The 18,279-nt window shown below is 35.7% G+C and overlaps 1 pseudogene; it reads right to left on the reverse strand.

Annotated features, from left to right (window-relative positions):
* LOC116511673 overlaps positions 1-18,279 on the reverse strand; it is a 108,850-nt pseudogene that overhangs the window by 49,089 nt on the left and 41,482 nt on the right.

Here is an 18,279-nt window from a genome sequence, read left to right on the forward strand (position 1 = left end):
ATCTGGGCACTTGACAAACTGTTCACAGAGGAAGTTGGCAGGGAAAGTTGTAAGCTACCACCACCTGCCAAGGTGACTCTTTTTAATCTTTGGGGCTGGTTGAAAAAGATCCATGCTGAAATCCAAGTAGGATTTTCAGCCACTAAGCGAAAAGGCTTCTAAAATCTCCCTGCTTTCTGGTTGAAAATCTTGCTTAGATTTTGCCATGAAGGATTTTCAGTCCTAATAGACTTGCCTCTCTACTTAGAAGTGAAAATCCTCCATGCCAATAGAAACAGGATTTTCAGCCATTGGAAAATTTTAAACTCCAGAACAAGGGGTTTCAATTCAGTGCTGAAAATCCAAATGGCTCTTAGGTCCAACATTCCCATGTACTTCCTCACTCCATCCTCCACTTGGCAGTTCCTGGGGCTTACAACTTTCTGCTGGCTTCCCCACTGACTTGATTGTAGAAAGTCAGCAGGCAGTTGACTCATGTAACAAACAGAGCATTCAGTTAATGACAGGACTGCTGGATTACTGCTGCTAAAAAGCAGTCACATTTACAACCATACCACTTAATGATACATATTCCTGTCTCAACTATGGTCAAAAGAAGGGTATTTTTTAAATTGAAAAATGACTAAAATGAACTCTTAAGGTAAGAAAAAGACTCCTTTGAGTCACATGACTCCTTGTAAATTCATGGCGTCATCTATGAATTATCTTTTTAATAATGTGAAAAAATGTTTGCCACTATTGTCTACAAAGATGTTTTATAATTTGCTAATCTAGTCTGTTGTTAATATTTCCTGAGAATTTCCCACCAAAAGGTTCACCAAATTTGACTCAGCTTGTATTGCAAAACTGAACAAATTCAGCCACCTCTTCTATCTAATAAGGCCATAAAATGAATAGCTGCTCTCTTAAATAATTAAAAAATAATTTTCTTACAAATATTTTTCTCTAAAATACATCATTGTCAAAAAAGGTAAAGGAACTTCTTATGTATAAACAAATGTATAAACAGTATTTCATTTTTAATATTGATTCTTACTGAATCACAGGTTCCAAATCTACATCACAGTTTAAGATTTAATTACTGATGTATAAAAGTACATCCTTACTTAAGATATTGAAGGTAGTTTACCATTTCCTCTCTCCCATACATGCGTACAAATATCTAAATATAAGGGCAAAACCCCAAAACAGTTATCAATTAAATGGAACAGCCCTATCTCTCTTAGGGGTCATACATTTTGTGGTGAAAACAATTATATGAGCCTTCATAACAGCCAATAAATTTGAAAGATCACATACTTCAAGCAGCAAGGTGTTCCAGAGCATGGAACAGGCACTCCAAAGGCCTCCAACCCATTCCCCTCACATAGAATGACAATCCTTAGCATCTCTTCCCTGGACATACACACAGGAAGGATTGAAACTGACAGAGAGAGAATTCCATCCAGTGTAATATCTAGCAGCTAAACCACACAGAGCTTTACAGGTAATGACCAGAACTTTGATTTGTAGTCAATGAAACTGAAAACAGTTTTATATTTTTAAAGTATTTGGCAAAGCGGATACCTCTGAATGTTTACTTGCTACTTTTTTGGATTCTTCTTCCAATTCCTTCTGCCTCCAGAAGTGGGTACTTAAAGTATCTTCTTGTATGGCTCTGGCATTTTGTTCTTGACAAAGTTGTCTCTGTGTTTCATTGCGTTCTTCTTCAACCTATAAAATAGCATCCTTGTAGTAAAGTAACAAACTGACCAGTTTGTTATGATCTGACGGACTGTGCTTGTGCATACAGCCACAACTATAAGGAATAGACATTGAGACATTGTATTATATCAGACAATACAATATATGTTTAAATCAGTGGTGGGTTGCACTTACCGTTACTACTGGTTTGCTGATTGCACACGCGTTCCGTTCGCACGGGCACAACTTGCACTGTGCGTACATACACTATCCGCCACCTCTGCAACAACCAGCTGATTGTCGGGGCTCGCACAGGCGGCGCATGCTGTGCACGCAGGTGTAATTTACCTTTTGCCATAAATACAGGTATAGAATGTGGGTGGGCAGGCCAAAAGAGCTACTGTACCGGTTCGCTCTCAGCTGTTCCAGGCCACTACCGGTTTGGCCAAACCGGGCCGAACTGGCAGCAACGCATCTCTGGTTTAAATAGATACTGACAATTGAGCAACTAAATAAAAAAATTTCTAATACTAATAGTTAAACATATGTAAAGTAATTACTAGGAAAATTAGAAACATTGTTACAGTCATTTTGGCAGCATAATGTTAGTAATTATCTACAGCTGAATAAAATATAGATTTGGATTTCTCTAGTCACTTTAGACATCGTAATGTTCTACATAGGTTCATTATGAACAGTTTTCTTAACCATCAAAGTAATTGATTCATGCTAAAAATTTGAGTAAAACTAAGTAATTGAGAAATTGATAAGGACTAATATTACATTTTCTGAAATAAAATATTAGTTTCAATCTTATGTAGCATTTAGATGAAAAAACAACCTTGTGAGATTCTTTTCAGAATGTATTTATTCTATTGAATAAATCACAAAAGAAATGAAAATATTGTGTACTTATAAGGCAAGATACCAAATACTTGGATGGAACAAATATCACTTTAACACCGAAAGAAGATTCAGATTTAACACAGATAAAAAATTATAGGCCAATATCATTACTATATGTAGACTATAAAATATATGCCTCAATAATAGCAGAGAGACAAAAAAGATTCTTGAATGAATTTATACATTCGGACCAGAATGGATTTTTACCTTAAAGGCAAATTAAAAACAATTTGAGAATTATTTTGAATGTTGGAGTATTATGAAGTACATTCTGAAAAACAAATAGCGCTGATCTTTTTAGATGTACAGAAAGCATTTGACAATGTAAATTAGCAATTCATGTCACTACAATTAAAATATAAGGACTTTGGTGAAAAATTACTAATATGATTAAGGCAATGTATTCTAAAGAAAATCTAAAGGTGATGGTTAATGGGGACATGACAGAGAATCTTAATATAAGAAAAGGCACAAGACAAAGATGCCCTTTGTCCCTCTGCTATTTATATTAACATTGGAAGTGTTAAATAGAAACATTAGATAAGATTCAGAAATAAAAAGCATGGAAATAAAAAAAAAAACTGTAGGTGTTTGAAGACGACCTGGTATTTATTCTAGAAGAACTGCAAGAAACTGGACCAGTGGTGGGTTCTGGATCTGGCGTCCTCCACATGAACGTGTGCGGGCAAGCGCGCACATGCCGCAGCAAGCACATGCATCTTACCTTCCAGCGACGCCTCTGCAACATGCCAGCTGCTCGGCGGAGCATTGTGCAGACGCTGTACGGGCCATGCGTGTGCACGGAAGTGCCAAAGGCTTTAAAGGACAGGTAAGGAGTACGGGCAGGTGGGCCCGCCCTCCGGAGCACCGTACCAGAACGGTACCCGGTGCTCCAGGCAGGCTCCAGTATGCTCATACCGGGGCGTACCGCTTGCAACCCACCACTGAACTGAACCCAAATTAATAATAAATAAATAGAATATGGTGAATAAATAGAATATGGTGAATAAATAGAATATGGTGAAATAAATAGAATAAGGATTGAAAATAAATAAAGAGAAAACCAAGATACTAGTCAAAAAATTTAAAGATAAACAAACAAAGAAAAACAAAGAACCGATTAAGACAGTTATTCAGATATTTAAGAAAGTAAGTTACTTAGGAATTCAATTAACAGCATGTTGTGCAACTATTAAATAACATACCATATTTTTCGGAGTATAAGATGCGCCTATTCCCCCCCTAAAAGAGGGTGAATTTTTTTTATTTTTGTTTTATTTTATCAATTTCATATATACATTCACAATTATATGATCTCATAACTGTTATTAATAATATGTATTTATAACAATTTTTCCCTACAGTTGGCAATATACTTGAATATTGCTTTCTTAACATCCCATAGATCCATCTTATCTCACAATGGTCCTACTTCTTCTTCCCTCCCTCCCTCTTTCCTTCCCTCGTTTCTTCTCTCCTACTCCCCTTCCTTCCCTCCCTCCTTCCCCTTCCCTCCTTCCTTCCCCCCTTCCTTCTCTCCTACATTCCCTCCTTCCTTCTCTCCTTCCTTCCTTCCCTCCTTGCTTCCCTCCCTCCTTCCTACCCCCTTTCTTCTCTTTCTTCTCTCCTTCCTTCCTTCCTCCTCTCCTTTCCCTTCTCTCCTTCCCTTTCCTCCCCTTTACCCTTCCCCTCTTCTTCCCATTCCTCCCCTCTTTCCTACTCTTACATTCCCTCCCATTCTTCCTCTGCCTTTCCCTTTCTCCTATTCCTCTCCTTTCTCCTCTCCTTCCTATCTTTCCTTCTACTCCTCCCTCCATCCACTCTATCCGTTGTTGTGTTTACATATTCTCCTCTTCAGGGGATGACCTGGTTCTCTTTTTTTTTCCTTATTTGAAAGTTATATAAAAAAAGGCAAGATTTACAAAATACAAGATACAAAAATAGATAAAGCTCTTTACATATTTTCATCTCCCATAGCTCATCTCGCCTTACCTAGTATGAGACTAGGTTGCTAATTTCATGCAGGTAGTTATAACGGATTACCTATCAGCTATGCTATAAGATGCACCTATTCCCCCCCTAAAAGAGGGTGAAAATTTGGGTGCGTCTTATACACTGAATGTAGCCCCACCCACCCATCAGCCCCCACCCTTTGGCCTCTACTCCCAAAAATTTACCTCTTTGCAGCAAACGGGGGCTTGTGGAGGCTTCAATAAGCTATAGTAATCCCTGCAGCCTCTAACAGCTAATGATCGGGAGAAATTGAAAGTGAAACATGCTGTTTGCTCCACATGGCAAATTGCTGGGAGGCAGATTTTTTTTTCTTGGGCTAATCAGGTTGTTTGCTGCAAGGAGGTAAGTCAACAACTATAAATGCCTATAGAATGTTCAAATTAATAATAATAATTAATAGACTTATTTTTTTAAATATTGTTTTATTATTATTCTAGACAACTTAACAAAATGAAGAAGCTTTTTAAAATAAATTCTTGATCTGAAGAGACCCAGTGCTATTTTTTTTAAAGTGCTGTTCTTTTAAATAGCAGAGAATAACTATACTTCCAGAAAGCACATCAATTTTAACAGCATCTGTACAAGTATAGTCTGAAATATAACACTACAAACAGTGTATATTGTCTGTACTGTTTGTTGCAAGGAGGCAAATTGCTGGGAGGCAGAGATTTCCTCCTCAAAATCTAGGTGCGTCTTATACTCTGGAGCGTCTTATACTCCAAAATATATGGTAATTATACTAAGCTATTGCAACAAATTAAACTAGATCTGAAGAAGTGGAAAAACTTGCAATTATTGATGGTAGGAAGAATAGCTACAATAAAAATGAATATCTTGCTGAGATCATTATTTTTGTTCCAAACAATTCCGATAAAATTACAAATCAAAAATACTTTGAGGAGCTAAATAAAATAATGTTAAAATATATTTGGCAAGAGAAAAGAGCAAGAATAATATTGAAAATGCTACAAGACTCTAAAAACAAAGGAGTTTTTGGAGCTATATTACCAGGCCTGTATTTACATGGATGAAAGAATGGATACATTTTACGCATAAAATACTATTAATTTTGGAGGGACATGATGTTCAACTGGGGTGGTATGCCTTTCTATAGTATGGGAAAAACAAAATACACAGATATTTCCAAAGACATTATGTTAGAAATGCTTTGCTGTTAGTATAGGGAAAAATCAAAGAAAAACATGATATGAAAATACCAGTCTGGCTTTCCTCGATGGAGGCACTGATACATCCTAAAGTTGTTAACTTGAAAAAAATTACAAGATATAAAGACATTTTGAATGAAAAATGGGAATTTAAAACTAAGCAAGAATTGTAAACTCAAGGGATTGATCTAGCATGATGGTTGCATATGCAAAAACAATCAAAGTATGAGAAAGATATAAAAATGTATGGTTTTTATAAAGCACCAACAGCATTACATCAGATACTACTAGGAACAGATGAAAAACTAATAAAATTGTATTTAAATGTATTTATTGAGCTTTAAAATTGAAGAACAATTGAAAAAACAACAATTGAAGAAAGAAACACGATAGTATGGGTCAAAAGCTTTGGATTTACTATAGTTAGATAAATGGCAGAAATTGTGGAATAGAAATTATACATTAACAATGTCAACTCCCTATAAGGAAAATCTATATTAAATGTTTTATAGGTGGCATTTACCACCAGTAAGAATGGCAAAAATGTTTGAAAACATGTCCGCCAAATGTTGGAAATGTAATCAGACACCGGGTTCATACTCTTATATGTGGTGGACATGTCCAAAGGCAAAAAAATATTGGACAAAAATACATACATGGTTAGAAAAAATGGTAAAGCAACACATTGATTTAAAACCAGAAATATTTGTGTTGAATATTTTACCAGAACAGTACAATAAAGAGAATACATATTTAATTTTACATGTGTTAACAGCAGCAACAAATGTTTTTGCACAACAGTGGGAAAATGAAGAGATCCCTACAAATGAAAGTATAATAAAAATGAATAAATCTGAATGCGCAGAGATGGATAGATTAACAAGGAGAAGGAAGAAACAGAATACTTTTAAGCATGGGACTTGTTTTACTAATGGTTAATTAACAGAAACAGGATTTAGAAACTTAAAAGTTTAAGAGAATGAACTATATAATGAAAGTTTACTAGTATGGATAAGCTAATATTACTATAATTATGTGATTATCATCAATGATATGTATATTATTATTGTTATTATTTTTCAAAACTAACTGTACGGAGACAACATGCTGCCTATGTAGATACTGAGTTTTTATGTTTACTAAAGTAAAATGTATAAATAAAACATAAAAAAGAAAAAATATCGTATACCGATTTTAGAACAAGCTTACCATTTGTCGAACAGCATTCACAAGGTTTAATAACTCTTGAGGGGTTTTAGAAAGACCTACATCTGTTGTACTTGGTGGGAAATTAGTCTTCTTTAAATTATTTTCTTTCACAGGAGGAAAAGAAAAGGAAAAACTAGGAAGCAAGCTTCCCTGATAACTATTAGTTATGTTTTTTCTGACCAAAGAATTATAAGCATTAGAGCTTCCCAAAGAAGGGCTGGAGAATGAAGAGATCAAATCCTGATTAGGCTGATCAGAATTTTTCATTATATAAAAATCAGGATATCCTTGGTAGTTTGCCTCATCCTCCATAGCTCCCCAATTATGATATTTCTATATGATATCTGAACAATTCATAATTTTTAATAATTTGATTTGATGTTGCCCATATGATTTTTGAGCCTCCTGCGCATTCTTCATTGTGCTACTCTACTTAGGCAATTATTGCTCACTTTAACAGACACATTAAACAAAAAATCCTCAAATTTGCTCCTTCCTCAATGTCAAAAGAAGAAACGGACAAAAAAAATTATTAAATTTGAATTTGTGCAGATTATGCCCCCGCTATTGTTTGAGCGAAAACATTAGAACGTGGATAGAATCTGCAAAGTTCCTTATTACATTATTGGCATATCCAATCTCCTTGCTTCAGCTGACATCATAAACAAGACAATGTCTCTAACTAATTATGAGGTCACTAAAATTCTTTTAAGTCTATTTTCTTTTTGCTCTCAAAGCTTTTTCCTGATTATAAGCAAAATGTATAAAATATATGTATTATCAAATTAAAAATGATTAATTTTTTATTCTAATTTTTCTAAGAGGAAAAAAAAGAATTAAAAGGAAGTGCCTTCTTAATTTTCAGCTATCGGATTTCTGAAAGAAATGTGGTTAAATAGCAGATCAAAATGTTTATATAATGGGTAAGTAATAATTTGTAGCAAACTCAGAAGTATGCAGTTCAGTTCTATGTTATTTTTTCCACATAATATACAATTTCTAAATATTCTAGTTCCTTCCCCCCAAAAAACCCTTGAAAATGCAACTAGTCATATCACTAGTATCCCTCCTTAGCAAAGCAAGTATAACAAGGAGTTCCTTGCATTTATACCTATGAAAAGGTAACATCAGTTAAGGCACATATGCCTTTCATAATCCCACTGTGGTTTAATTTCCCCTACTTTTAGCTCCTCTAATGTTTCTTTAATAAAACTTGTAATTTTGGTGAACTACACTGTAAGGGAATACTTCTCAACAGTATTATATTTTTGCCACGTACCAAGCAAATCACAAAAGCCTCTTATTTTATCATCATGGTTATGTCACCTGGTATAATTCCCTAATTAGGTCATATTGGATCTATCTATCTGCCAGAATAAGTGTTTCATTGAGAATAAGGTATTATTATAGAATGGATATCATAGAGCAGCTGGGATAAAAAGAGGAATATTTTCTTTACTATTCATATTCCTTGGTTGATTAAATCTCTGCACTGGTTGTCTCAAGGTGATAAGAAAACTTTCAACAAAAGGTTCACTTTTGTTCTGGGAATATTCTGCCATATCCCTGCTGTATCCATCCAGGATGTTCAGTTGTGGGCTTTTATTTATTCTAGGCTTTACTAACAAATTGAACTAAGAATTATTAAGGACCTTAATACTCAGACTGTGGACCTTCTAACTAAATTATACAACCTATCTCTACACTCAGCCTCTGCTCCTTGAAAACTGGAAAGTGGCCAATATAACTCTGTTTTTTAAAAATGGCTCATGAGAAATTCAGGAAATTACAGGCCTGTCATCTATCTGTTCTGTTAATGGAAGCTACTATTGAAGATAAAATTAGCAAGTACTGTTGACACAAACTTTGCCCAAAGATCACCAACATAGCTTTATTAAGGAAAGGTTTTATTTCCTAAAGTTTTTTTAAGATGTTAAAAAACATATGGATAAGGGTGAGACAGCATCCATATGCATATCTAGATTTTTTTAAAAGCCTTTGATACTCCTATGTGATAAAAATCTATCATTAAGACTTCTCCGTAAGCTTAACAGGCATGGAATATAAAGGGCAATTCTTTTTTGGATAAACAACTGGATAAAGAATAGGAAATAATGAATAGGAGTAAATGGCATTTCTTACATTGGATGGATATAATTAACAGCACTTTCCAGGGTTCTGTCATAGGGCTGGTGCTTTTTTAACATATTTAACATACGTATAAATGATCTGGAAATGGATGTGACTAGTGCAACAGCAAAATTTGATGATTACATTAAATTGTATAAAATGGTAAAAACAATAATAAATTGCAAAAAGCTCCAAACAGTTATCTGCACATTAGGAAACCGGAGACCTAGTGTCTAAATGGCAGTTATCATTCAACATGAGCAATTGTAAAGTAATGCATATTGATGCTAAAAATGGGATCACAGCTAGTAGTGACTAATAAGGAAAAGATCCTGAAGTAATCATAAACATTTCATTATAGTTGACAGAGTATATTTCTTGTAAAAAAAGCCTACACCATACTATGGATAACATACTATGGATAACCATCCCCCGAAAGGGAGATGGAAATATAATATTCTTATGTAAATCAATTGTGGAGGCAAGCAGACAAGGGGAAGCTAATTTCTGGTTCCCAAAATACTAGATGGAACGTTGGTTCCAGTACAGGCGTACCAGAGCCTACCCGGAGTACCAGATACCATCTGTTCTGTTATGGTGCTCTGGAGGGCCCATCCGAGCTCCTAACCTGTCTTTTAAGGCTTCCACGCTTCCACGCAGGCGCATGGCAAGTACAGTGCCTGCATGAAACTCTGTGGAGCAGCTGGAGTGTCACAGAGGCTCGCAGAGGTGCTAAGATGCATGTGCATGTTGTGCGTGTGTGTGCGCACGCTGTGAACGTCCATGTAGACGCCGCTGAGCCCGTTCCAACCGTACCAGCAGCCATACCGGTTGGAACGGGATCCAGAACCCACCACTGCCACCATCCTGCCTGGACCTCTCTGTCCCACCATCCTCCTTGCTGCCATGTGTAGGGCCACTCTGCTTAGAGCTGGCTGGAAGGTCAGCCGAGGAAGCCTTCCTCTTCCTGAAGCCTTTCTTGTGAGAGGAAGAGGCAGCTTTAGAGGTATCTTCACTTGGGGAATCAGCTATTGCTGCACCCACCCACAGATCGTACGCACTAGGCCCAAAGCCTGCTGGAAGAAACGACGCCGCGCTGCTGCTCTCAAACCTGCGACCATGCTTACAGGTGTCAGCAGCCGAAATGAGTTCCGTGCTGGCAGAGAAGGGCGAATAAAATGGCCACCGCATCTTGACTCAACAAGGCAACCCAAAATGGCTGCCATCTTATGGCCTCAAACAAAATAGCCACCGCCACGAGGACCTTACTAAGATGGCCACCACCCAGGAAACTTCAAGATGGCCACCCCCAGGGACTGTAGTACTCACTGGCAGCCATTTCCCATAGGACGATTACGGGTAGGTAAACGGCTCCATAAACACCTGAAAAGCCAAAACAACCCTGCCATTCCACAAGCCCATGAGAACAGTGTCCTGGCTTCGCCAAACACAGCCGCTGCCACATGGAGGTGCCATCGCTCTCCCAACGTTTCCCCTCATCCACAGGACCACCGAATATCCTGCCTCTGATAACTAGGAGGCAATTACAGGAGTTCCCAACCGGTCCAGCAGCAGCTCGGCGACATGGCAACAGGCAGGAAGCCACAACAAGCACCTGATAGCGACACCAGTTAGCGGCCAGCGGCACTCCCCTCAACACTGGGGAGCCTCCAACAACAGAAACAGAAGACTAACCAAACCAAAGAAACAAGGCAAAACGATTTGGAGATCAAATCAGCCACCAATACAGGAAAAAATAAACAACAACAAATAGAAGGTAAAACAAAAAAGAAATCACTTAATTAAAATCCCAACTCACAAGCAAACCAAAATTGTGTCTCTTTATGGGCAAGACTGAGTCAGAATTGGAGCCAAGCAGGAAGGAGCTGGAGGCATGGCTTCAATTGTGACTCAGTCTCTTGGGCAAATAAAGATTGAACAACCCACTTCTGGACCGTCCTGCACCATCAGCTGGAGAAACAGAGATTATCCAATAAAATTGAATCCTGAAAAAATCAGGACACATAAAAGAAAATACTATTTATTGCACAGCATAGCATTAAACTTAGCAATTTACAGCAATATGATAGGGTGTTGGCTACCAGAGTGACTTGCTTCCAAAAACAGTCTGTACCAATTCATGAAAGTCATGGTGATCAATGGCTATTAGCCTTGACAGCAGTCTAACTACCTCTGAAAGTCAACAGGTGGGAGACTAATGGGCTTCCTTGTGCAACTGGTTGGCCATTGTGAAAGCAAATTGCTGGGCCAGGTGTCTGATCCACTGCTAATCTTTATGTTTTTAAGATAAAAAGAAAAATATAGATAAAAAGCAGTCAACTAGATAATAATTTATAGCAAAAATCAATATGGGACAGAAAGACTAAGAGACTGAGTCATGTAATAAAGAAATTAATAGGAAAATCTCTTTCAAAATAAAAAAGGCAGCTCATCATAGAAGACAGGAAGCTACTGCTACCTCCGATTAAAAAAATAAATCCTAAATTGTGTTTTTGTATACTTTTTTACATTTAATTGAGTTTTCTAAAATTTCAACAATATTTATTCAAGTATAAAATATTAAAATAAAGAGGACCTTTTATCACATTACGGTAGTCTTTGGTTAACAATAGCAATTGGGACCAGAATTGTCATTGCTAAGCAATGCAGTCATAAAAATGACATTACGTGACCATGCGTCTTAGTGACAGACCTTCCAGCAATCCTGGCTGTTGTTGTTAAGTGAGGATCCCAAAGGTCATTAAGTAAGGATTTCTTGGTGGCTTCCCCAATGACTCTGCTAGGGAGAAGCCAACAGGAAATGCTGAATATTGTGGCTACATGAATGGAGGCTGCTGTAGTTATATCATATTTTTGAAACAGGTGATGAATATCTCGATCACTGTAGAGATGCTGCAACAACTGGAACTCTGAGGACTGGTCATAACCACCACTCATTCATGCTACTGCAAATTTAATGGTTGCTAAACAAAAGGTCATTAAATGAAGACCACTTGTATCAGTCAATTTATTATAGACCAAAGGAAAAAAATGCAAGGCTCTTACTACAGGGTAGCAAGTGCTGCTACCTTAGAGAAGGTGTAAAGTTTTCTTTGGGCATTGCCATTATATTATTATACCTAATATTAATTCTATTATTTGCTGACATTTATACTGCTTGGTTTTTTTTGCTGATGAGCACTGCTCTTCTATAAAGGTTAGCCCTGGCTTTTTGGGAAGCATGTTATTGAAGAAATTTTAACAGGTGTATTAATATTTATTTAAAATGTTGGTTATTGGAAAACATGAATATGTTTATTTTCATAATCCCATAATCCCATTCAAAAATCCCAAAATTTTTTTTTTATTTAAGTATACCTGTTTCAGGTGGTTTGTTAGTGTTTTTAACTCCATTTCTTTGCTTCTCAACATCAATTCAAGCTCTTGTTTTTCTTCCATCTGCATACAGTACTGCTCATCTTCTTTAACTGCTCTTGATTTTTCTCATTTAGTACATCAGCTCCTATTCTTTTTTCTTCCTCTTGTTTCAGACAAAATCTGGAATACATGAGTAAACATTTAAGATAGATTTGTGCAATAAATACATGAAAAGCAAGAAAATGTACGTGTAAAATGGAACTAGCTTTGCTTACTTGCTCTGGTGGTCCGATTATGACAAAATAGTTTAAATCTAGTGAATCAAATAGTTTAATCTGTCATTTAATTTCCAATTGATACATTTCACATTAAAAATTTGAATCTTCTTTTTATTTCAGACAATATTACATGGTTTAACAACCAAACAGAAATTAAGAGTTGCTTTATGGTGAGATGGGCAGCAAACAAGTTTAATAAATAATAATAAACAATAAATAATTGATTCAATTTGCTTTAATGTTTCTTTAACTCAAAAAAAGTGCTGGGAGAAATTATACCAAGATCAACTATTTATTTAAAAGTTCTTACTTCAGACTGGTGATTTCACTTTCATATTGTACTTTTTGATGATCCAATATAGATTTCATCTCCTTCAAGTCTTCCAGATTTTTTTGCCATTCATTTCTCTGATTTTCAAATTTTTTTACTTTTTCAAGCAATTGAGTATAACGCCCCTTCTCATGTTCAATTAGTCGTTCATATCCATGAAATATATTCTGAACTTTCAAGAGATTTACAGAATCTACTTTGGGGAAAAAATCATGTGTTAACATTATTTATCCAATACGATATTTGATTAAAAAGAAGAATGAAAACCATCCTCTGAAAAAATACTCAAATGTTTTCTTCAATGGCAGCTAAGAAATAATCAATGGGTCAGTCTCAAAGAAAGAAGCGGGATCCAATTACTTTTTTAAACTACATGGATATGTTTACTTAGCTTTAGGCTAAACTTACTAAAAATGTGGATTATGATCTCTGGGAGGAATCATGAGCAAATTTTGAGATGGAATGTCACAAATTTTGGGGGTGGAAAGGATGGGACGCGAAGAGCAAAATGTTTGAAGAGCTCCAACTCCTGTGGAAGTTAGTAACATATGACAAGGAGATGATCAGGCATTGATAATAGGATCACCTCATAACCAGAAAAAAGCAGGCAAAACACCAACTTTAGCACTCTTTATAGACCATAGTAGAAACATTACACTTGCTTGGTCACTTCTGCTGCTACTACCATAGCGGAAGTATAATATAAATCTTTCTCAGAAATTATCACATACTTATTATCCATTTAAGTGAAGAGACAAATGCATGAAACATTGGAAGCAGCCCCTCATTTCTTGTTATTAAGGCTCATCCTCCTCCATCTCTACTACTCTCCCAGTCTCTGTAAATAGTCAAACTGCAGGGGTCTTCAGTTATTCGGGAGGATCCCAAAGTCAACAAACCCATCTTTTTACAATAGCAAACGGTATCTAAATCCTGTTTTCAGGAATTCCTTGGAGCCCAAGGGCATAGAAAAGCTATCCAAAAAAGTCATAGCATGGTTAGTTCCAGAAAATCTGTAAAGTCACCATTCGCAAAATTAGTAACAGGATTGGGCCAACCAGATAGCCTAGGATAAAAACAAGCTCCATATTTCAACTTCCAGAGTTGCATATCTTCTTTGGGCCATTTTCCTTCTTGTGTAACTATTTGTAATCAATAAAGTATAACTGAGGAAACAATGTGGCTTCACTTTTTAAAATGTTTTTTGCATTACAATTTAATGAAAAAAAGACACACAAATATATATTCATATTAATATTTTTAAAACCCAAGCAGAATATATTAGTTTTGTTCTTTAAGTTGAATTATTTATATTACATTGCAGTAATGTAATTACTGCAATTATATCGCAATATAGTCCTTATATTTATCTGTAAAGAAAAAATTATGGAAGGAAAATTCAAGTAGCACAAAAAGGTTTTCTCCAATGCTCATTAGTTTACTTTAGCAAGCTGGCAAACGGGGGCAAGTTGGCAACTGGATCACTATTTGCAACCTTGCCAGATAATACAACAATGTTCTTCCAGGTGAAGAGCTAGTAGTGATGCACAGAGAACTGGCACTGCCAGAAGACCTGTCACAAACTCTACTTCCTCCATTTCATAGGGATTCGTTTTTCAGATCTGACAATGCTGTATCTTTCCGTCATCAGGACTGAGATTAGGGGTAAGAAAAATACTTCTTGGCAATATTATACAGAATAACAGTTTTTGTAAAACCTCTTTTATCAGCCACAAACTGGAGAAAAGGCAAGATACACAAAATTTTATTTGTGCCAGTTGAGGATTTACAAAATTGCGATCTTAATATCAATTGCTTGGCTTGAGACAAAGCCAAATTTCTTTTGAACCATGTAATTTTGAGGCAAATCTGGCATTCTGTGGAAGTATATCTTGTCAGAGAATTCCAGAATGTTTCTCCTCATATTAATGCCTTCTACACATCCCACTGATTAGGACAGCAGCTCTAATTATATTTTTAATAGGCACTTAAAAAGTAACCAATTCCCTTTGCTTTACTAATTACCATTGGGCATTAGTTTTCAAATTACAACATAATCCCAGTTTTAATAAGTCATGTTATCCATTAATTTTTTTAAATGTTCTTAATATATAGCTACAATATCTTCTCTGAGCATGTATGAACACATAGCTCTAAAGGCTGAGTGCATTCTTTTTGAAAACATCATTCTTCAGCTCACACTAAATCAAAGCCTGCTCAACTCATGTCCTAAATCAGAATTATTAATGACTTTTTATTAACTAATGTGGAAAAGCACAAATTGTAATAACTTTCAAAAGCTTTTATAGAATACTGGCATGAATAGATTAATGATTAAATTTTAGAGTTATGTATGGGAATTGTAAATTCAACTACCAAGTATCAAATAGATATTTAAATAAGACATCTGTTCTTAGCATTTTAATATTTTATTATTTGATTACCTTGGATATTACAGATAAGTTCCTGTTTTTGCTAAAACTGATGAAGATAAATTCAAGAGCTTTTTAATTACAGTTCTTTAAATCTTTTAAAAAGGAATATTCTTATTGACGTAATTAGATGGTAAAAGATTATAAAGGGACATGGTGGCTTAGAACAGACACGGTGGCTCAGTGGCTAAGACACTGAGCTTGTTGATCAGAAGGTTGGCAGTTTAGCGCCACGTAACGGAGTGAGCTCTCGTTACTTGTCCCAGCTTCTGCCAACCAGCAGTTCGAAAGCACGTAAAAAATGCAAGTAGAAAAATAGAGACCACTTTGGTGGGAAGGAAACAACGCTCTGTGCGCCTTTGACATTTAGTCTTGCTGGCCACATGACCACAGAGACATTTTCGGACAGTGCTTCGGCTTTGAGATGAGCGCCACCCCCTAGAGCCAGGAACGTCTAGCACATATGTGTGAGGGGAATACCTTTTAGATAATATTACATGCCTTCAGGGAACTACAATTTCAAAGTCTCTGATAAATTATGTGAATGGAAGATATACCTGTAAGCCACATAACTCCCCGGCTACTATTAAAACAGAAGGAAAACCTACTATTATTTTCAATATCCTTTTTGATATCGAGATTCTCAATCATCCAGGTCCTGTTGTCCCAAAGGTACTTTTCCAAGAAGCAAATGGACTTTCTTGTTTTTTATTTGATAGTTCAAAAATATCTCTTTTTGTTTCTGAAAATGATGACTCAGTGCAACTGTAGTCTAAATGAACATTCATATTCTAAAATAGGATCTACAACACCTATTATTTTCAGCCAGTACAGCCAACAGTCATACTGGCTGAGAATGCTGGGATTTTTTATTTAATTGGTTGACTCTTTTTCATTATATATCGGAAAGATGAGTCAAAAAACTTGATAATTCTTGATAAAAAAGCAGCTATCCAAGAAACACTATTTTGTATTCATAAGAAAACATTTATGTTTGAACAACTACAAATGTGCTCACCTTTACAATCTAAACTAAGTTCTTCTATCAGCACTATAGCTTCCTTATAAATGGAAGAAAGCGACTCAATATCCTCTGTAGTTGAATCTGAAGATGGAGTTAAGTCATCCAGATCATTAGTAATACTCAATGTTCTATAAAGCTATAAATGAAACAAGTAGAATTAAACATAATTATATTGTAAATCAAAACGTCCTTCATTTCTATTTTATTAACTTTGAATTCTACTAAGAAAATTTTACAAATGGAGAGACTGACTTAATCAGACGCCACATTAAATCATGATTTGATCGCTCACAAAGCAGTATTTCTAGTACATCGACTTAATATTAAGAGTTATGACTACCCTTGTAGCACAACCAGGAGACATGAACCCACCAATATATCGGTCTGCATGAAGGACTGTATTTTAATCATAAATTATTATTTAAATCATTTATACCAAAATATACAAAGCTATTAATATATTGCTTTCTGTGGAAGCTTCCATATTTGAGCTATGTTCTTATGCATTCTAAATTGTGTTTGACGATTCTGCCTTGATAATTCCTAATTAGCAATTTTCAGAAACAGATAGTCCTTGACATAGAACCATTCATTCAGTGACCATTCAAAGTTATTGACAACACTGAAACAAATGAAATTTTACATATAACTTCTGCAGTGTCCTCATCATCATGGGATCAGAGTTCAGGCGCTTGGAAACTGGCATGTATTTATGATGGTAGCAGTGTCATTGAGACCTTCCCAGAGGACTTAACAACAAACAGTCAATGGGGGCTTCCAGTTGCAGAGCTTCCCCAAGGCACCAATTTCTGTTAAAGCCCCACTGACCTACAGTTCTTTATTTCTACAGTATTATTACCAAAATATGTTCTCTAATTCCATAACTTGCTCCCTAGTTCCAACTTTTGATTTTAAATCTGTGAGCAGCAACATGTAGGGAAATAAACAATTGTTTCTGTTTTTCAAAATCTTTCATTTCTTCCCTCAAAACTGTATGCGTCTTCATTCTTTATTAACTGCTTACATTCAGTGACATATAAGCACAATACAATTGCACACAATGCTCAAAAGAACTCTGCCCAAGGCTCAGGATTAAAGCAAAGGAAATATACTACATTCAATCCTGGACCACAGCAAGCAACCTGGAGAATTTTGATTTCAGTATTACAAGAAAGTAATAGATTTTGATTTCTGATGATACCTAAATTTGAAGCAGGAGACATATGGATATTGCATGTTTTGGGAGTATCTATCTTTATCTGGAGACAAGGTGATGGAGACAATATCACTGTGATTGGCCAGGGACCAAAGACAGAAGTTTTTTTTTTAAATAATTGAAGAACATTTTTAAATCAATTCTGTTATTAATTCTATTGCATTTAGGTTTTGTGAATCAGTTTGACAATCTCTGTTACAAATGTTTACCAATAAAAATTAGGAACGAGGCAGAGATTGTGGTAGATAATTTAGAGGGATAAAGTTGGCTTATTTTTAAAAAAAACTAATGAGAATTTATTCCGCAATTCTATTTTTAGACTTTTTATGTTATTGCAGTGGAGATACAAGAAACCTTAGCTTAACTGATTCATTTTGTAACTAATCAAACTATACATTCCATAGTTTTGGGCAGTAGTTTATGAGCATACTGAGAACTCACAATTTATCTATCTTACCAAAGCTTTGCTAAAAATCTTCGTATTTAAAGTCAAATCCAAACTGGCCTATTGTT

The sequence above is a fragment of the Thamnophis elegans genome, chromosome 7 (genome assembly GCF_009769535.1).
Source record: "Thamnophis elegans isolate rThaEle1 chromosome 7, rThaEle1.pri, whole genome shotgun sequence".
NCBI lineage: Eukaryota > Metazoa > Chordata > Lepidosauria > Squamata > Colubridae > Thamnophis > Thamnophis elegans.